Genomic DNA, 15,808 nt, shown 5'->3' with positions numbered 1-15,808 from the left:
ATACACTCAGTGGGATAAGTGTAGCCCACCACAAAGCCAAAGAGTGCAACCCTTCTTCAGTGATCCATAGGAAACAGGTGTCAAAAGATCAGAGCTGCACAGAGCAGCTGATTAATGAGCCCCTGGTCTTGCATGGGTTACAGCCATGCCCGTGCTTGAGCAGACCTGTAGGCACCCCTATTCCCTCCTGATTTACCCATGGCCTGACAGCTCAGCCCAGCCCCAGGGAGATGGGCTGGGAGAGAGAACCCCAACCGCAGCCTCTCCTCCCGTGCTCCTGAGCAACCCGGTCTGGTGGAAGGTGTCCCTGCCCATGGGAGTGGGGTTGGAACCAGATGATTTTTAAGGTTCCTTCCAATCAAAGCCATTCTATGATTCTATGGGGTTTTTTTCCATGTACTCTTTCTTCAAATAAGTATAGATTTATATAGTTGCCATTTTTTCTTCCTGGATCTTTTGGTTGATTCTTAGTCTTAATCAAGTTCTGCTGATTCTGTTGAAAGCAGACACTGAAGTGTAATGGTAATTACTTCCATTGCAAGCACAGATGATCAAAGAATTCAGTGCACAAGATTTCTGGTTTTCAGGAAAAACCATCCCCATCTACTTATGGCATTTATCTAAATGTGCTTCTAAAACAGTTTGGCAAAGGAATAATTAGTATTGTTTGCACAACTATCAAATACCTTTTCTGCTATCATGATTTTCAGTGAGCACCAATAAATAAGCAAGAATGAAATAAGTAAATATTTGAGTGATGTAAGTTTGAATATGTGGACACATCTTTATTAATAGGGTTGAAATTTTTGGGATCAGGCCTCATGAACCTGTGTTGTTTGGTCCCTTTTCCTCCCTCTTCTAACATCACCACCAGAATAAGTCTTGTAAGATTTTTCTAATCATCTCTCCAAAGTTGGAAAAAAATCATAGAAACATAGAATGGTGTGAGTTGGAAAGTACCTTCAAGATAATCAATATCCAACTCCCTGCCATGTGCAGGGACACTTTTCACTATTCCAGGTTTCTCAAAACCTCATCGAACCTGGACTTGAACACTCCCAGAGGTGGGGAATCCACAGATTTTCTGGGTACCCTCCACCACCACCCTCAGGTAAATTTCTTCCTAATATCTAATATAAACATGACCTCCTTCAGTTTAAAATCATTCCCCTTGTCCTATCACTGTATCTGTAATCCATTTTAAGGTGTTCCTGGGAGTAAGTGAATCTAAGTCCTGACATCCACACAGCATTGCCCAAAACTCTGGGTCTCTGGTCCTACATGCTGTTCCTGGAAAGCCAACATTCAAATATTTCAGAGCTAGAGAATTTTTTTAAATTAAGATATGCATTGGATTAATGCACATACAGGCTTTGAACCACCTGGAATAAACTGACATCCTGGCTTTTCCAATTCAGACATAATAGCCAGGTATCTGGAACTGATTTCATTGTCACATTACAGCTGCCAGGAAAAAAACATATTTTTCTATAACTTCTCAAAGTATCATACAATGTAATCAATGTGCACTATGGTCCACAATTTATTACCTACAAAGGCTTGAATTTAACTCCCAAAGCACACACTGTTACTATACAATATAACACAAGTAATTTCTGGAATAATTTTCCTGTCCTTTAGGATTAAATTCTATCTTAGTAAATTTCCCACATGCTTCAAAACAAAAACAGTGTAAAAGATGGTAAATGCTGTGGTTTGGCCCAGTCCATTACTAAAATAATAAACAAAGGCAAAATTTATTGTGTATTGGAAGCTACTTTTCAGATCACTTCAGAGAGGACATGAATCTGTTGTGCCAGAAAAGGAGATAAATGTCTCCCTTAATGCATATCTCTCTTTTCACTCCAGTAGAGTAGCAGGTTATATTTAAACTCTAGAGGACACCATCACCTTGCCCCTCTTGCTGGTAAACATATTAGCCCCTAAATTTGTTCCTAAACAAGTCAGTATTTATTAGGCTCTAGTCCAAAGCCTGACTTTCACAAAGGTCTGCACACAAGTCCCATTTAACTCTCCAACTTGCACCCTCCTGTTACCGGGCTTGCAAGGGTTTTTCAGGGTGAGAGAGAGACGAGAATGTTGACCTCATGTTCAGAAGGCTTGATTTATTATTTTATGCTATATGTTACATTATAACTATACTAAAAAGAAATAGAGAGAAAAGTTCTCAGAAGCTAGCTACACTAAGAATAGAAAAGGAATAAATCCACAAAGTTCTGTGTCCAGGCAGAAATCAACAACAGCTCTGCCGTGAGTGGTCAGTAAATCCAAACATCCACCCAAGACCAATCACGGATGCACCTGTTGCATTCCACAGCAGCAGATAACCATTGTTTACATTTGTTGCTGAGGCCACAGCTTCTCAGAAAGGGGAAAAATCCTAAAGAAAGGATTTTTGACAAAAGATGTCTGTGACACCCTCCTTGCAGAGCCAGGATTTGTGGTTCAGCTGAAATTCTAATAGGTGGTGTTCACACCAGCTGCCTGGTCTCCAGTGGAACCCTCCTGCCATGGCTCGCTACACACTGACTGCTGCTCCACAGAGTCTGACAGGAAAGCTGCTGGTGGCACCCTCTGCCCCTGCTGCCCATGCTCCTGGTCCATAGCAGGGGCTCTCCTGGCTGCACAGCCTCCATGCACATCACACGGGGGTCAGGTGCACAGAGGAATGGCACTCATCTCAGTGAGATGGCCAAAAATAATATTCCTTATGTTCTCTGACAGCTGAGCCCAGGCCTGTAAGTGGGAAGGGAACATGCCCAGACACACTCCAAATCTGCAGCTGTCTAGCACAGAATCACTACAGACATGCTGGCTCAGTTTTGGCCCATGCTAACCAGCAGCCTCCCAAAAATTTCCCAGGCAGAGTCTGGGAGTTGGGACAAGACAAGAACCATTCCTGACAAACAGTTTCTCATTTCTCTGTCATTCCTTACAGGAGATCAGTGTGATGAGTTCATGCATCTAGATAATAGGTCAAATTTCCCTACTGTTTGGAGAACATATTTGTGTGTAACACCATCACATCTCTCAGAAAAGTGTTATGTAAAATTTTCTGGGGGTTTTTGTTGGGTTTTTTTAAATATGGAGCAGGAAAACAGAAAATAATTTCCAGGTTCACACTCACCAATGTTTTCCTATTTGCTGGTCCCTAAAAATTTTCCACTGGCTCCAGATTCCTGTAGGACACAAAGCTCGCTGACAAGAAAATTGCTTTTCTTAGACAATTCCAAGTACCTTCAGAAATAGCAGATGATGCCCCAGTGACCAGACTCAGGGTAAAGCCAGTTGTCCAAGCACAGAACTGCAGTTAGAGGGTGGGGAGAGCTGCCCTTCTGCTCTCTGCATTTTTCCTACTGTACTGAAGCTCCCTAAAAGACAACTGCCTTAATTCTTTGTGATGTTTAGTGGCAGGAGATGACTCATTTTGAACTAGCAAAAAAAAAAAAAAAAAAAACCAAGAAAGAAAATGCCAAAGTTCTCAAGTTCAACATTCCAAAAATTACTTTGAATTTGACAAGCATGAGTGGAAAGAGCTCTTCACCAGACTTTGAACTGCATCTCTGCTTAGCCCAGGAGCAGCAAAGCACAGGTCAGGCCAGTGGAAAACACAATGGAGAGCAAAACAAAGAACTGACAAGGAAGGCATTTGCATTCACAGAAGAAAAAGAGCAGAATCATTTTCATATTAATCTAAAAAAACAGATGAGGATTTTGTTTTTAACAAAATAAAAGAGGGATGGTACACAATGCAGTCTGCTCCCTGGGAGTAAAGCTGTTGCCATTCTCCACAGTATCTCCAATGGTGCATAAATCAAAATCCTGAAAGCAAAATGAGATGACTCATCTCTCAGATGGGCATCTGTCTTGCTGAGAGCAATGCACAGCAACCAGTTTCATTCCTGGAGAAGGTATTCTGAGGAAACAGACTTAAAAGCAAACTATCACCAGCTGAAGGTACTGTCTGGTGACAGTGAAGTTTTCTACATCTTGTAAGATGCGGTTTCTTCTCAAGCCCTTAATCAAATTATTACATTCATATATTTCTGAAAGCCATGGCATGGAATGATAACCTTTCCAAGAACATTTACTGCTTTGATTTCAACACCCTGGTAAAGAAAAATCAACTTTTCTAGAAAGGTATGTTTGCACTCCTGGGGGAGGTTACATTACTGCTCAGGTGTAATAAAGTAAAACACATTTTGGGCAGAAACAAGACAGCTTTAAAAGAGAAATGCAACACAGCACCAATCAGTTTGTCTGTGTACAGTGGGAATGCACTTTGTCTTGCACAAGAAACCCAAAAGAACAAAATGTGGAAGAATATAGGAAGTTATCTGTAACATCCTAAAACAAGCTAACAGGTAAAAATTTGTTACTAGAACTATGTAATAAATATAGTTTACCAGCCCTCTGGGCATTTTTGCCTTCGCTTACTAATCTATCTTCCATTGCAGCCATCGTTAACATTTCAAAATGTCAGCAGCTTTCAAAGAGCCACTGTGTCTTTCAAAGTAAATAGCTCAAAAAAAAACATCTTCCCCAAAGTTCATTAGCAATGCAGTGCTGTTGCCATAGTTGATGCTTCGTGCTGATGAGGTGGAAGCATTGTGAACTAGCATATTTTTATTTTATCCTAAATTAGAGGAACCATCCCATGAAGGCTCCCTGCAGGTTAAGGTGCCTGCCCAAGCTGGGGAAGTCAGGCTGAGGGACAGCCCCTCCTCCTGCAGACACAGCAGTGAGCAAGAGACCAAGGACAAGGAACATGCAGACAGCTTCACTAAAGAAAGCTTGGCATGGATGAGAACAGCTCCAGAGCAAGTGAGTGAATGACATGATGACAACTAGATACACAGATGCAATCTTTTCCCAAATACATAAAAAACCCTGTGATATAGGGAAGGCCAGCAAAACGTGCACAACCAGGAGTCTAGTGAGCTCTTCTTTTACCATCTCCACAAGTCCAAGCTGAAAATTCATGCAGTTGTACACAGCCAAGTGACATTTTGTAAAACAATGGAGAAACAAAACCCATTTATGAGGTATATGTCTTCTGTCAATTGCCTGTTATGGAGCAGGCCTACCTGGTAAGGTGAGTCGTGAGCTTATGTTTTCTCCCTCCTTGGCAGAGCAGCACATACTGCAGGGGCATTTTAATGGTTTCAAACTAAAAGAGAGTAGGTCTAGACCAGATATCAAGAATAAATTCAGCAACAATTCCATACTTCTTAGCCATGGCTTGCTTCATTCTGAACATCAAAAATCCCAAACACAAAATTTGCATCATAGAAAGATTTCCTAATGGCCAGCACCTGAGTATAAATTATCCAGGCAGGGAAGATACACCTGAGCTCTTATGGTCTAAGGCCATGGAAGGACTTTGTCCCTTCAGGTGAGGGAACACAGCCTGGACTCCAGTCTGAAATACAAACCAACAGGTGTCTCTCGGGGTCTCTAGCTGGTCAGAGTGGCCCTGAAAAGCATTAGAAAATCTCTTTTCCCAGCCTGGTGGTCAAAGAAGGAGTCAGAGCTCTTCATTTCTTGGTCTCAAGGTTGTTTATTGTCTCTTATCTATAAAATTCTTTCTCCTGCCCTGCCGAGGTCCACTCAGCAAGACACTCAGAGGCACACTACCTGTCTCTGGGGAGCTGTCATCTTTTTATACTAAAAACTATATGTACAATATTTACAATTACTTTCCAATACCCATCATCTACCTATCACCTATGTTAGACATTGAGCTTCTACCCTAAACCAATCCAAAAGTGCCACCATCAGAGCAGAAGATGGAGGCCAAGAAGAAGAAGGAGAAAGGCTGCACACACCCAGTTCCCTCCATCTTGCCCCCTGAACCCCCATTCCAAAACCCCAAAATCTACTTTTTCACCCCATGATAAATTCACTATCATTCTACTTAAACTATCCTTCATATAAAGGTTGGTAATTGTTTTTTACAAGGGTTAAATCAAAGGCAGGGTCTTGAGCCCTCCAGGGCAGCCAGAGGAATCTCCTGGGTTCCCACAGGTATCTGGCTTCCATATTGTGGGAGGACTCCCACAAAGAGCCCACAGGATGTGGAAGAGAGTTGTCCAGAGCTGGTGCTAAATCCATGTTCTTGGAATGAAGCCTGGACCTCAATTCTGACCTGTAGGATGGGTGATGAGCTTTCAGGCTTTGGGATCCAGAGACTGAGATGTGCTGGGAACATGTCAAAGAGCTCCTGTGAGCTCATTCCCTTCTCTGTCTCTCACCTGGCGTACAGAAACCTGGTTAAAGCACAGCACAAAGACCTGGATTTATCGCTTTACTTTTGTGCAAGACAGGATGTTCAAACTTCAGCTTTGCAGGAGAAAGCTGCCAAACATTTCCACAACATTGCTTAGGCTTCTGGGGACATGCCCCAGGTGTCTTCTTGATCTTTATCTCCCCAAACTAAAGGGGAAAAATGTGTTTTTCTAGCCCTATCTAGGAACTGCCGCGTTGCCAGCTCGTCAGTTCAGATCATGACTCAAACCTGACAATCACGAGACAGAAATATCCCCTTCTAGTCTAGAGGAAGCTAGGATGGTGAAAAAAATTATCAAATTTCATCACTAGTCTCTTTACCTTTCTAGTTCACCTCCCTTTCCCACACAGCTGTGATAACTGTTAACGTGTTTCCTTGCTAATTGCACAGAGGGCGAGTTTACTTTTATTCTCTTCAAAAGAAAATTACAGTACTTTTCAATTACTCACTTGATTAGTTTCCTTCTTAGTTTCTTTGCTCCAATGTGCCTTACCCCCTGTCTTCCTCCATACTCTTCCTTGCCTGCAAGTGAGCCCCCTGGCAATGCCAATCCAACAGCAAATCCTTCAGCTGAGGGCCATGCTCTGCTCCCTCCTCTTCCTCCCTCCTTCACCTCCTCACTGGCCATGGACACATCCCTAATTACACTGAAGAGAAAAGGAACCACCCTGATCCCCCAAGCCTCAGCCAGTCCTTTGTTTGTTGTCCCAAGGTGCAGCTGTACCTGCAGCCCCAGGACCAAGGTCAGTGTGAAGGCACCCGTGTAAAATGACCAATGTTTGGGATTATTCACAAGCCTCAACTTTAGGGTGGCATCCTGCAGTCACTTCAGTTTTTCAGAAGATCCTGCCACGGAACATGACTTTTTTTATCTGTAGAAACCTGAAAAAGTAGATGTGAATAAAAAAAATGATGAGTTTTTCTCTCCCGGCTGCTGCTTTTTTTTTTTTTTTAGAACCAGTGTGAGATTTACCAGATAGATAGATAGAGATAGAGATAGATTATATAGATATAGATATAGATATAGATATAGATATAGATATAGATATAGATATAGATATAGATAATATAGCTGTGTGAGGTGTGTAGTCCACTCTTTATTTGCACTTCACAGTGAAGCTGCATGATTGCACGAGATGTCAAAGCCTGCTCTCACTCACCCAGTCTCCTCTGCCCCTGGTACTGCACTAAATAAAACAAGTGCTTTACCTACTCTACTGTTCAGTAAACTCACTCACAATGATGGTTACAGAGTGACCAACAGCTAAGGGGAAAACAACGGTATCATCAGGGGATTAGTAAAATTAGAAAGACAAGCTTTACCTGGAAATGCGTCTTCTTTTGTCAGCCTGTGTCGTTTTTATCTGAATTTGAAAGAAAATTTTGAAAATAATTTTTTACTTGGACTTGAAATGGGTACCTGAAAAATAGCTCCTAAATAAGAACAAATGTAGCTTAACAGAATGGTGAGTCAAATTGGCGAAAGAAATAGAGAAGATTTCTTTTTGCAGCATAATGATAATTCCACTGGCATTAAGTATCTCTCAATGCATGATTGAAGGTAATACTCAGACAAATGTCTCCATCACTAAAGGCATAATAATGACCTAAAAATTTGGGGCATATTCAAAAACTTGCATTTCATCAGATCATCCATGCAAACAGCAAATTTTTTAAATCAGCCTTCCTTCATCTTGCTCTTCCCACCTGCAAAAGACACCACTCATCAGTTCTTCCCTTTCTCAGTCTCTTTTTTCTTTTTTTTAAGGCAAGTTTCCAGTTCTGGCAGGATGATGGGCTAAGATTAGATACACTGTGGTACAAGCAGGAAAGTGACAGGGCCCACAAAGTACCAGCATGGAACAGGTCCCAGAAGCTCAGGGTAAGAGACTCTGCCCTGCCCACCCCAGGGACAGCTGCCTGTGCCTGAGGATGGGGGCATGGGGGGTTCTGCAAGCCCCACTCATTTCATACAGAACCCTGGGCTTGGGACCACCCTACCCAGCTGCAACCGAGCAGCCTTGTCTTTAACTTGTGGGTTTTTGTGAGGGAGGAGCAGAGCTAGGGGAAACATAATACTGCTGATGGAATTTCCTGACAATCTAGCAATCAACTGGAAAAATAAAAATTACTTTAGATGCACCTGAGTCAAATATTTTTACTTGAATCCTCACATTTCAATATCTTGTTTGGAGTCCGAGTTATCATGATTTGGGTTGGGAATGGGGAAGAGACCTTCTAGACTCATCAGATCTCAGCTGTCAGCTGCACCTCCAAATCTGTGCATACATGACATGTTCACTTTTGTCATCTGTCACTAGCTTTAGAACCAGATCTGTCCTAAGAAGGATATGGAAATTAAAAACCCACTCAGTTACAAAACTAGTCAGTTACTCCTACTAGAGCAGGATGCTGCACTTACTCTTTTGTTGTTGTAGTTACCTCCAAATTTTAACACTGAAATAAACAGTCTTCCACATTTCAGCTGTGGGAAGGCAAACAACAGGTGGCCTTTGCAGGGAGCCACACACATGTGGCTGCTGCCACTGACACACCCAGCAGTGCCACACGGGGCTCCTGCATGGCCTTGTGGCAGCATGGACACAGTTCTGCCATTGAAAACATTTCATTTCCTTCCTCAGCCTAACACTTCTTCTTTTCCCTCTAAACCCTGCAGCTATAATCCTCCAAGCAGGGGAAGAACACTGGCAGAAGGTTTTTTAATGGCATGTTATCTGCACAGCACTGACTCAAATAGTTAATGATGTCTGGGATGTTAAATACAACTTGCTGTTTTCTTTTATCCAGCCTTTCACCCCCTAGATGGACAATTTAAAAAATAACTTCAGTGTTTTGTTTTCCCAGATCTGCACAGGACAAGGTAGTTCATCTCCAAACTTCCCTAAGATTGAAAATACATGGAAAAAGAAGACAATTCTCTGTTCAATGCCTCTGAGTTGCATCAGTGAGTCAGACTCTGAACCACATTCCCTGCTTCTCTTTTTTTTTGTTTTACTTCTCTTCCTGCAGCTTTATTATCAACTAACAATTCCTAGTAATCTATTGCAAATTTACAGCTGTCTTTTTACTGAGATTACACATTACACATTAAGATGGTGTAAAAGTGCCATAATTCACCTCCAAATTAGGCCTGCAGTGTGCACAAATACTTTACATAAACTAGGGAGGCAGAACTGTAGCAGGGCACAGCTTCTGCACAAGAACTATGAGAGTCATCAACAACTCCATGGTAAAATGTAACTGAAAATTTGGAACCATTCATTTAACAAGCACAGAAGCTCACAATACACTAGACTGGGAGGGTTTGGTCTTTTTGCCATGTGACATAAGAAATAGGGAAGCATAAGATGAAACAGAAAGGCAGTAAATCAAAAGCTGATGACAGCAACTAATTCTTCAGTTTGATATCCTCAGATTTGAAAGGGAAACTAGTGAACTTTTAAGACCAAGATGTGTATTTACAAAATCTTCACCAATAGTTAAAAGTGTAGAGGAATCACTGCTCATCAGGGCTACAAGCACAGCACTATTTGTAGCAGGTGATGATATCATGTATCCTCTGTGACAAGAGACTTTTAAGCACACACAAGTTGCTTCACTAGATATAGAGGCATACTACTTTAGACCTTTTGAAGTAGGGTTTTTGTTCCCAGAAATTCGACTGTTATTATATTGGTTAGAGAGAACATATCAGAGCTTTTTAGGGATTTAAAATAATGGCAATAAAAATCATGGATGGAGTATAAAACTTCATGCCTCAGACACCAGTGTCTTAAGCAGAATTTAACAAGGAGCAGATATAGAAAAGGAAATGTCTTCATTTTGAGTCACACTATTTGAAGGTGTTAGACAAACCATGCACACAACTTACCAAGGGTAACAAAAGTTCCTTTTGTCTGGGATTTCAGTGCAAGATCTTCCTGAAGACATCAGCAACCTCCATCCCCAGTCCAGGAAAGGATTATTGGCTCATTCTCCAATGCCTTCAATACCAGACTGGCAGACAGGACATAAACTTACTAAACTTGGGAAGAAGTTAAAACTAACACTTCACCACACCCACGTTAGGGCTTATTAAAAGTTTGACAAGTGACATTTAAGTCCCTTTTTGGAGCTTTTCCTCCACGTCTCCCTACAGGAAGAACTTCATGCTGTGGGAGTACAATGATTTATCTTATATAGGTCACTCAATGGACTTCATTGATCCTGCAATCACTAACCATGTCCGGATTTCAACCAGAGGCCAAATACAGAGATATTTTGTATAATCCACCTTCTTAGATATTTTGTGTTGCTGTATGAATTATTGGCTAAGAGGTGGGAGTGGGAGGAAGCAGCTGAGGCTGAAATGAAGCCAGAAAGCAATCCAATTACTGCTTGCTAAGCCTAGAATATTTTTTGTTGGGATTTTTTTTCCCCTTTAACTTTTTAAGCGTAGGTTTGTCAGCCTGGACATCTCATCTTTCCTTCTAATCAAGTTCAGAGACTTACCAGTAGGGAGGAAATTAAGCCACTGGTGTGCACAACATAGACTGCACAGCACAGAAGTCAAGAGGGTAAAAAAGCATTACAATTTCCATTTAACTCTCAGTTTTGGAAAATCAAAAATGAGTGGAAGTTATGGCATGGGAATACCAGACAACTATTTATATCAAGGACTTTAGATCTGGGCTGGGCCTCTGAACAGGTGGGAACCATAGCTGGGCTAAGCTTGCAAAAGACATTATTTACACCAGGGCCTCCTGAGCTCTGCCCACTGGGAGAGGAGAGCTGGACAGAGAATTGCTGCCAAAGTTAGTCTGGGTGTGAGCTGGCCCCAAGCCTGTCCTTGAAGGAAGGAGATACACAGGTGTGGCCAACTCATGAAGAGCCAGCATGGGGTGCTGGGACCACAAATTGTTAAGTCTTTGTGTAGCTATTAACTTTGTTTTATATTTCATCCTCCTTCCCTGTATTATCTTTTTGTGCATGTATTCTAATTTACAAAGACGGCGACTGGCCACACTATGCTGCTCATCCTGTAGAGAAGGCAAAAAGGGGCACATGAGATGACATTTCCACTGTTCAGAGCCTTGATGGATACAATTGGAGTCCACAGTGCAGGTCCCATCACCTCCAAGAGAGTCAGAGTCACTTCACTGAATAGATGAGAGCAGCAGGAACTTCATAACCTGAGAGAAGGAACACATGAGACCTCCAAGGGCTCAGAAAGTGTGCTCCTCTTTTCTCAAAGGAGAACAGATTCCTAAAGGGATATAATACTAAACAAAACAACCCTGATGGACCTTGAAGATTGTCACTGCTTGCCAGCCAGAAAGAATGCACAGAGGTGTTCTCATGTGACCTGGAAGCTACTGACTTGGACACAGAATGAGACATGCAGAATTAAGTCTCCTCTGAATCTGGGGTTTCTTCACAAGGAAAATGAATTTGCGAAGAATAGTTCCTAGCAGAGAATCCTTTCTAGCTGTTGAAGTTGAAAGAAGAAAATTCAGTTTGAACATCAATAGGCTGCAGAAAACTGATATGGAGAGCTAGTATCTGAATCCAAACTTTTGACTCTCAAGCAGAAGCCTGCTACTGAAAACAATACAGACAGATAAATTTTGGTAAAACCTGGACTGAACTAATGGGCTACATTCCAAATCCTCCAGAAATAAAGAAGTGTAAACGAGTCACCAATTGGCTGCTCATGCAATGTGCTTCTGTGGTGCTTGGGGCTCTGGAAAGCAGAGGTGGTACAAAAAAGTAGAGTTCCCAAAAAGAAGTCATCTTGGAAAGAAGAAGGGAGCACAGAAAGAAGAATGATGACGTCTTGACTAGAGGAAAGATCTAGAAGGTATGTTTCTTCCAGCTACTGATTAGCAGCCCCTAAGGAGATTATTTGACACTTTCAGAACAATTAATCATATCAGATAAAGTAGAAAAAATATTTCTTCCCGTACCAAAGAACTGCCTCTAGTGCTTCAGCTAATATGCTTGTAAAGAGAGGAGAGGGAGAGGGAGAAGGAGAGGGAGAGACAAATTTAGAATGGCAGCCACCCCTTTTAAATCAGCTTCACCACTGAATGATCTGTCCTAGTAGATTAAAGTTATAAAGTTTGTATTGCTGCCATCGCTGTGTTCATTCCATTTGCTTTTATACACAAGGCACTGAAGCATACTATCTTTCAAAAAAGCAACTGGAAGTCAGCTGTGCCTCTTTGAGTCACAAAATAAACCTCTCAGCCCAGAAATGTGAAGTTAAAGGCATCTCTTAGGTTCCCCAAGGCAGCCTGAATGCTGTGCAAAGAGGCACTGATGTAACACAAGCTGTTCTTTGGCCAGCTCAAGTTGGGGAGCACATCATATAGAATGGTCCTCATTTTACATCCTTTGCTGCATCCTTTGCATCCCAGTGCTGCAAAATCCTGCTCCAGGGCGTTTTAATAACCCCTGTACATGATTCAGTGCAGCAGTATGTGGGAGGCAGTGGTTTGCTTCAGCTTACTGTGAGAGAATTTAAAGCAGGTGCTGAACCAGGTGATGCTCACAAGTGAGAAGGAATGATCCTACTCAATCTGAATTTACAACATCATTCCCTTTGTACATACACACTTATGCTGCATTTAAAATCTTAACCGGATGGGATCCAGACTCATCTGCAACATCTACAGGTATTCTTGGGCAAATACCTCTGTCATCTAGAAGGCATTAAAGTTCTTACATTTTCATTTACATGGAATTTAGGTGCCTAAGGGCAGGACAACAGTCTTGAAAAAATTTTGTTTCCACACCCAGATGATTTTTAAGGCAATATTGCCTCCATATGCCTTAAGCTGTGCCATCACATACACCCCAGTGCTCTTCATTTTTGCTGAGACATCTTCCCACCAGCTCTGGCACCTGCAGACCAGGTGTTCCTGCACTGCTCCCACTTGATTTACTGAGCACACTCAGAACCTGACATTTAGCTTAACTGAGAAACATCCAGTAAGGAGAGTTATTTGCAATGTGTATCACACTCTGGTGGTTAAGGGATCCTGCTGAAAACAGACCAAGCTTCTGCAACCCCCAAAGAGCTGCTGAGCAGAAGGGTGAGCAGGGGCATTATCTCCTCTTCTCAAACCTGAGGCACTACTGTGGGGTGCACAGATGCAGGAGGAGTGCAGGTTTGAGGTGCAGGTCTTTGTGCTAACATGGGAACCTATTCAAGTAAAGGTATCATCACCTCTCTTTCAAACATTACATAAGCAAAACATTTACTTTTTGGAGTTTGCTCTGCAGATTGTTACCATCACCTGGATATCCTGAAAGAAGCTGCTAAAAGATTAAAAAAAAAAAAAAAAAAGAAGACACATTCTGCAAAGATGTAAAACAGCACGAGCATTGCTACCTTATATACTAAAATCTTCCTATTAGATGCTACATGATATATAAATATTTATGTATGAAGTTAAGCTCTCTGTCCTAGGCCCATTCCAGCTGTCCTATCACTGTACAAAACTATCTTTATTCAATAGGCAAAAATAGCAGAACTTTGTACCTCTATATAGAAAAAATGTTGCTAATACTTTCATTTAGCAGAAAGGAGAGCCCCCACATCCCTTGTACTGACACGTTGGCAGATTTAGGCTTGAGTCACTAAGAGTCACCTCTGTATCATTGTGTTACAAGTCACCACAGATCAGCTGTGCACAATGAATATATGCATTTAACATATAGCACCACAATTTAACTATGTTCCTTATGCACCTTAATTGCACAGATTAAAGAAGTGATAGCACTGACATACTGAGGGCCATTCTACCTGAGACTTCAATTAGGCACCTTCAGAAAGTTTCTGGAAGGCAATATCTCATATCTCAATATCTCATTTTACCTATGAAACCCTATCTGCAAACACTGTTTTTTAAGAGAATGGCATTATTTAACTTACCAAAGTAATTGTTTAATTCAGAAAATGTTTCTACCTAAGAAGCCATTTAACATTCAGACACAGTCTTACCTCAGTTGGATGTTTGGAAATTAGGCAAAACATTTTCTCTTCTGATGAAGCAGAAATTCTTTGCACGCTGTGAAGGAGTTTGCATCTTTGTTTTACCGATCCAGAAAGACAAAAGCCTTGTTTAATATCCAGTGTTGAGAGACCTCGAGGTGGTACTTCTTTTCTTGTTGGCTCAGAATGCTTATAGATAAAGATTGATTAGCAAAACTTTATACAACTTTGAATATAAATTAGTTGAAAGAAATTTTCACTGAGATGTTTAATCTGGGAAGACTGTGTACTAGTATTTTATTCTTGTAATGAAAGATAATAAAATTCTAAGATCTGACTTGCTTCTTCTGGATGAATTTGTACATTTTACATTTATAAAGAGGAAAATATATTTAATTACCTTATAAATATGGTTGAATTGGGTTTTTTAAATATATATAAAAGAACCTACACATGCAAGTATATAAAAATGAAATGCATACACTCTTCACAATGAAAATATTCAGCCTTTATTTCTAGAAAAGCCAAAAAATTAAATCTTTTCTAGAAAAAAACTCCACTACCTCTCTGTCTAATACTGACCTGTTCTCACTTTGTATTCTCAAGCAAAATCCCCAAGAGCTTTTAAAAAAATCCATTTACTCTTGTCCTCTAAATTATGGTTTTGGTGAATAATCTTGTGTTGAGAAAGGAGGGGTTGCTTGGGGAAAAAACACAACTAACAACAAGAGCTATAAGATTCCCTTTGGGCAGAGAAATAGTGCAATTTAAGTGTAGCTTGAGGTAGTTCCAGATCTGGTGACAGTAAGGTACCTGAGCAGCAAGCTCCATGCCAGGAGCTTCTGCTCACCAAAGGGGACGAATTGTATCAAGCCCACAGAGAAAGCAAAAGGTCAAGGCCAAAGGCCAGAAACTTAAATTTTGAATCTTACTGAAAACCTTTCAGATTGGAAAAACAAGGTCAGAGGGTAAAAGCAAGTACACTGAACCTCCTGGTTAATATTTGATTAACGGGACATTTTCAAAGATGCATCAGATGAGCTGCAGACCAGATTTCTTCAATTCCTCAGAAGCAGCCAAGCTCAAGCTGTGGTCAAGGCTCATCTCTGCTACGCAACTACCAGGGCCTCTGGAAAAACTATATGAATTTAGGATTGGATGTCTTCAGCTCAATATTGGGTCCCTAAACTGTGACCTACGTGCAGCTCAGACCGCAGAGCCCCGAGCAGCTCTCGCAGCCACATCCGTTCAGGCCACAGCCAGGCACCGGAGGGGCCACGCTGAGCAGATCTCACTTGAAACCACTTCATTCATAGCATAACCTCAGAAAAGAAAATGTGGTTTCTCTTTTCTTTAACAACCTAAAAACATCTCTGTTGTTTTAAACGTTCAGATTTCCTAAGCATCACATGCAGGTTTTAAGCACCTGTCTTAGAAGCAAGGCACCTGTGGTGGAGGGCGAGACCCTCGTGTGTCAGGAATGGCTCCCTGCAGTCCCC

Source organism: Melospiza georgiana, chromosome 5 (genome assembly GCF_028018845.1).
Source record: "Melospiza georgiana isolate bMelGeo1 chromosome 5, bMelGeo1.pri, whole genome shotgun sequence".
Taxonomy (NCBI): domain Eukaryota; kingdom Metazoa; phylum Chordata; class Aves; order Passeriformes; family Passerellidae; genus Melospiza; species Melospiza georgiana.
The sequence above is the reverse complement of the archived record's forward strand: the minus strand, read 5'-3'. Positions refer to the sequence as shown.